The sequence below is a fragment of the Melanerpes formicivorus genome, unplaced genomic scaffold, assembly GCF_026170545.1.
Source record: "Melanerpes formicivorus ecotype bairdi unplaced genomic scaffold, bMelFor1.0.p_v2 SCAF_16, whole genome shotgun sequence".
NCBI classification, from domain to species: domain Eukaryota; kingdom Metazoa; phylum Chordata; class Aves; order Piciformes; family Picidae; genus Melanerpes; species Melanerpes formicivorus.
Genome location: NW_027142368.1, coordinates 11,014,353 through 11,020,471, shown reverse-complemented (window position 1 = coordinate 11,020,471; position 6,119 = coordinate 11,014,353).

Below are 6,119 nucleotides of genomic sequence, written 5' to 3'. Positions count from 1 at the left end.
AGAAGCCAGCCTGTCACTTATAGCTTCCAGTTATGTTTTACTGGTCAGGTGAGGACCATGCTCAGGAATTATACTGTCAGAATGGCCTTGTTCTGTTTTAAAACTCATACTTTAAAGGTTCTGTGTGGCTCTGATTCTCAGTCAGAGACTGTTTATTAGCAGCCCTGATATTCCTATGATTGTTTACAATAGTAATAATCTTATAGTGACCTATCATAAAGGGAGCTAATGTATGCAAAGAAAAAGCTACCATCTTGTATTAGAAAGTATTGCCAAATTTACACTAGTCCTTGCAATTTTTAGTTGTATGTTCTCATTATTCAGTGTTCAGTCATCCCTGGCTTTCACATTGACTCTCAGAGAAAGTATTCCAAAGTGTGGTAAACTGAACAGATGTCTTAAAAAACCTGGATACAGTTCAGAAGATGCCTGACTAAAATGATGTGCTGGCACTCCTATTTCATTCATTTTTCTGAAACCGTTTAAATGAAAAACATTACTGATCAGCGATAGTTGAGGGGTTTGATTTGATCCTTAGTGGCTTGCAGGGGGAAAGTTCTACTAGTTCCATTTTGAAGTTTACAGTTTTGCTATAACTTATTCATGTGGGATGGAAAATTTAATTCTTTCCACATTATTCTGGCATACAGAAATACTTCCTTAAGGATTTAATCTCTTTTAGGTAAGACACCCAATACCTCTAATACTACACTAAATACCACTCTAATACCACACTAAAAGAAGCTGGAGTATTTGCAAACCAGCATCTAAATTGAAAGAAACTTCTAAGACATAAAGTAACAAACCAGTACGGTTTACCTGCAGCCTCCAGTTTAAAGGCTTGTTCTACACCGTGTTGAGTTGCTGGATGAAAACCCTCACGTCTTACTCTTTTCATATTGTTAGATGTCTTTGGAAAGAACGGTAGTTCACTCATACAAAAAAATATAATTCACTTTCTCCCATATTAGATTTTATGACTTGGTTGGCTTTGGGTAACTGTCCTGTCTTTGTAGCTGGACTCAGTAAGACACTACACTTGCATACATACACAGTGTGTCATACCAAATATACTAAAAAAGAAAATTCTTGCTCTGTATTAAAGGGTGTGGGTTTTTTTCTGGAGGCAGCAATAATACCAACATATGATCCCTGTCAATAAGATAGCAATTAAGCATTTGTCTTGATCAGGCTGTTTGTAGCTCATTCACCATCAGTTCAACCCACTGAAATATTGGCTTACTTTACTACTAGACCAACTAATTGTCTGAAATAAACTCCAGACAAGGGCTTGATGCTAATACTTCTCAAATATTAAATCTAAAATCTATATTGCTTTCTCACCACTGGAATTTTGCAGCAGGGTGTGGCAAAGTCCTGAGGAGCTGATAAAGATCAGCTTCTCCTTGTCTAGGCTTCTTTTGTTTGCTTGTAGAAATTGGCCCTACAACTAATTAGGCAATTGACCACAGCCAAGCTGACAGGGGTATAAATGAAGTTCTGCTAGAAAGGGGAGTTCTCTTGGTCTTGCTCCACAGAAACAGCTTTTGCATCTTGGAACTTCTTTCTTTTAGAATGGAACCTAAGGAACCTCACACACAGACTTCATCCTACCACCCCCTGTGGTGAGTATAGACAGATATCTTGGGTATTGGTGGGAGAGTTTCCTTTTCTGAGTAAATTGTGTGCGTGCTTTGGTTCGTCTCTCCAAATACTTTAATAGTTAATTAGTTGTGCAACAGTATTTTCCCAACTGACATCTAAACATGTCATTTTATTGTGTTAGAAGGAGAGCAGATTTAATTGTAATAAATCAGTGGCTGTTAGCTGCCTGGTTTGTGTGTTTCTTTCACAGCACAGAAATAGCAAATTACATCTTGTGGTTGAAAGAGGAGAGGGATAGTGAAATTGTTCTGGTCAGGTGTGATACCTCCTGAAAAGCAAGATGGTGGTGGAATGGCTGAATTAAAGATAATAGAACCTCAATTTCTGGCTTTTCTTTTTATAACCAACCAATTTACTTTTAGCAGATTTCATAGTGGGGAATATAAGATTCTTTATTCATTTGAAATAAGTAAAGGAAAGCAAAAATCCAAGTTAATTTCAACCTTTGCTTATACCAGCTTGTTGGAACTATTGTGGAGGTTCTCAGTAGCAAAAAAAACATAGAACATGCCAGGTAAATATATCTCCTGGATCCCTGTGTAGACTAATTCAATAGAAGGGTACAGCCACGGTCTCTTGGGGCTAAATCATGTTTGCAGTGACTCATAACATATACTTTCCTGTCCCAAATGGCTTTGTACACCTGAAACAAAATTGTTTTCCCCTCAAGTAACATCAAATAGTGTTCTGTACTGCCCTGAGAGTGAAAGGACCTACAGATGTATTATACATACCTGGAAACCTTAGAAATATCCCTTTTGTGATGGGTTTCTCCAGGCTTTGTACATAACTTTGAAAGCAATCTTTTTATGGCAGACATAAAAGCTGTAGGTGTTATCTGAAGCACAGATTGTAGGTAGAAGCAGTTGCAGCAGCTCTTGTCTGATGTTATCCTTAGTTAGATCCTCCTCTAGTAACTGGATTTTAATCTCTTGAGGGCAGAAATCCCTTAATCTATATGCACAGACACAGAGAGATGGTATAGTATTTACTAATGCTAGATAAGAAGATAAAGGTGTGAAAAAGTTTAAGAAACTTGATTATTTAGCTCTTTATAGCCTTGTATTTATAGATTTGGTTATTTTTAGAGGAAATAAGATGTATCAAGTCTCAGTAAAGGAATACAACAATCATGTTATTTTGACAGCTTAAACACAATAAACTTCTATTCCTCTGGATATGGAAGTACATTTATAATAATGCTTGTCCAACTACAGAGCTTCTACAACAAATGTAACATGTAATTACATATCTTGTTATGTTTTTCCCTATCTTTTGGAGTTGCCAGCTTCTCCTTGCTAATCTTTCCTGTGGTCCCCAAAACAGCTATGTCAGAGTAATTTAAAAGATGGCAAATTATGAGATACAAGAAGTTTCTCTGCTGCAGGAGGACCAGTCTATTTCCTTTCTTGTAAAGCATCAATGTCATCTCATTAAAAAACCACTTACTCAGGAAAATATTTCACAAACTCCAGAGCTATTGTTTTCCTTCTGCTCAGTGGATTAGGCTCCCCGAGGGGTAGGCAGGAATATAGATGCTATGGACACTTTGAAAGGGTTATTTAGATGCATGTTTTTCACTGCTTCTTTTTAATAACAGTTGGGAGTTATCCCTTTGAAGTTCTACAGATGACACGTGCATATCAAGCAGGATAATGTGCATTAGCTACTTTAAGTCAAACTGTAGCTCTTCAGTTAGTTGGAATGCACTGCATCTAATCCCAGCACTAATTTCTCCCTGTTTCATAACCACTATGTTGCAGTTTGAGTTTGTGTGTTGGTTGTTTTTCTTTCCTCTTTTTGTGTGTGTGTGTTTTGTTTTGTTTTTTTAATACATTTTTTTATATGCTCTGGGCATACTTGGTGCAACACTGGCACAACCCAGGCTTTGTCCTGGCCAGCCCAAGAGACATCTGAAACATTCAGGACATGTCTAGACTGAAAAATGAGCCATGACGTGTGTATAAGCTGGCAGAGCCCAAATGGATGTGATGCAAACTGGTGATCTCTGGCCCTTTAAGGCTGGCACCATGCAGGCAATCAGACAGCTGCAGGGTCCAACCTGAATCTAGCCAGCACAGCTCTGCAGTGCCATGTAACAGCACAGATGGCTTAGCAATCTCCAGCCTGCCTGCAGCCACCCAAGTACTAAATGAAAACCCCTTTTTTTAAAGCAAATAGGAACAAAAGCATGTGAGCATTGCTTTTGGAAGCAGGGCCTACAGATGACAATAGCAGTAAGGAGTGTTCCAGTGCTGACTGTAATTCCTCATCCCTTCTGTTAGCCTTAGACTAAAATAATTTGCAAAACTGTCTTCAGTGTAGAAATTGTAATATAATCAAAATAGAAATTTAGACACTTGAAATCACTTTATGTGGCTTGTAGTGCTTAATGTACAGGAATGCAACCAGTCCAACCAAAAGACAGCTCTTAATCCAAATACTGAGCCACCTAAAATGCAACTTGGGAGCTGTAAATAATTAATAGATAAATTAATAAAGACTACTCTGATACTGTAATTACCTGTAGATTGAACTAAATCTACCCAGCAGAACAGATGACTGGCTGGTTATTTTTCTTGACTGAATGCACTGGCATCCCTAAGCTGGCTTTGATATCTGCCACTTTTACCTTTACAATTTCTGGGGTAAAAAAAGCCAGTATGAAACAACTTACGGACTACCTCCAAAAAAGCTGTTCCTTGAGCAGCATCAGGAGTGACAGCGAGTTTGCATCTGTGTATTCCATTAGCTCCAGCTGTATTTTTGGCAGAAATAATGCAGCATTGCCTTTGTTATTTTAATGTCTAAAACATAGGATCCTACTCATAGGAGGACTGTGGTTTCAAGCTGTAAATGTTAATGATGTCTTCTTCTGGTCTGTATCTTGGGCTTTTATATACCAAGTGATTCTGTGGGGGTGTTATCCATTGCCGGTGTATTTTACTTGGGGATCAAGCATAGTACAGAGGTGTGTGTATTCATGAAGAGCATTGTTAGCTTAGTACTCATTTGCACTTTCAGGGCACATCCCAAAAGGAAAGTGTAGTATAGGAAATGCTTGCTTGTAAAAGACAAAGGCTCTTTGAAACAGGGCAGCTGTTGGACTTTTGAGAGATCATTCAGTTTTGAACATGCTATTATGTCATCACTCTGCTGCTTAAAGTGCTTGGTACTGCTTGTCTTGGACTCCCTCTAGTGAAGAAACAGCTTGCAACTGTTCAGCCTATCAAATGCTAACCAGTGTGTGTGTTATAATAGATGTTTCATCATTGCTCTGTGATGCTGAATGCACTGCCAAGGTCTGCACAGCTATACTGGGTTCAACTGGCTGGTCTCGTGTGTGGTGGGGGAATGTGTCAAACCCTAACAACAGCCTGTAAAATAGGCATGGGCTCAGGAGCTTCACTCATTGCTGCTGAAGTAACTAGTGTCTTTCTGTGACTGTGGAAATTTCTGTATGTTTAAGTTTGCTTAGGACTCCATGGCTGAGTAACTCCTCTTGTAGATAGGCTCTGACTTAACACAGCAGGGTAGCTTCGTATGAGGCAAGGTGGAGGGCTGTCTGCACCTCCATCCTTTCTCCACTGTCACTGGTAATACGGAGCACAAAAATTGAAGTCTTCTCAATGTAGTATTAACAGCAATGACAAGCTAGTAGGAGAGGGTGTGAAATGAGAGATTAGAGGGAAAACCACCTTTTGTAACACAGAGAAGGCTATTTGGGCAGTTCATTGGAAGATACCAGCTGTGAACTATTATTTATTAAGAAAATCCATCTCTGAGTAAACACAAGTTGCTACAGAGACAGAGCAGCAGTCACTGTGCAGTCATTCAGACTAACAGTTGCTTCAGTTGACAGTAAAGCTGCACAGAATGGAGAGATCAACTTTAGTGCTGCTCTATCCCTGCACTCATCACTGGCTTTTTTTTCAGGTTTAGAAACTTGTGTACCTGAAAAAAATTGCTTTCACTGATACTGTACTTTAGCACTATTTAGCATAGTATTGAATACCATAATTATAAAATGTGTTACTTTTGGACACAAAGTGATTCTATTCCGGCAAGTGAACCTCTGGAGACACTAGAAAACATTATGGTAACTGTAAATAGTTTTGATGTTTGCTGTCTGCAGATGCATAAATAATAGGAATTGCGCTAGTTCCCTATTCCCCACTAGGTAAAAAAAAGTTTCTTTTTCAGAAATGTAACTAAACTACAGGGAGTGTTGCTGTGTTTTCAGATAGGACTCTCATTTTACTGTCGCAGTACATCTCTCAATTTCAGTACATAACAGATATTTGAGGATGTAAGCCAGAAAGTACCTCTGGAACCGACCTTAGGCTCCTGGTATCTGCTGCTTACTTCTGGACAAATTACAAAAGGACGATCCATAGCTCAGAGCTTCACTTCTTTGCACAGTGCCACTATACATTCATTTTTTGCTTCATCAA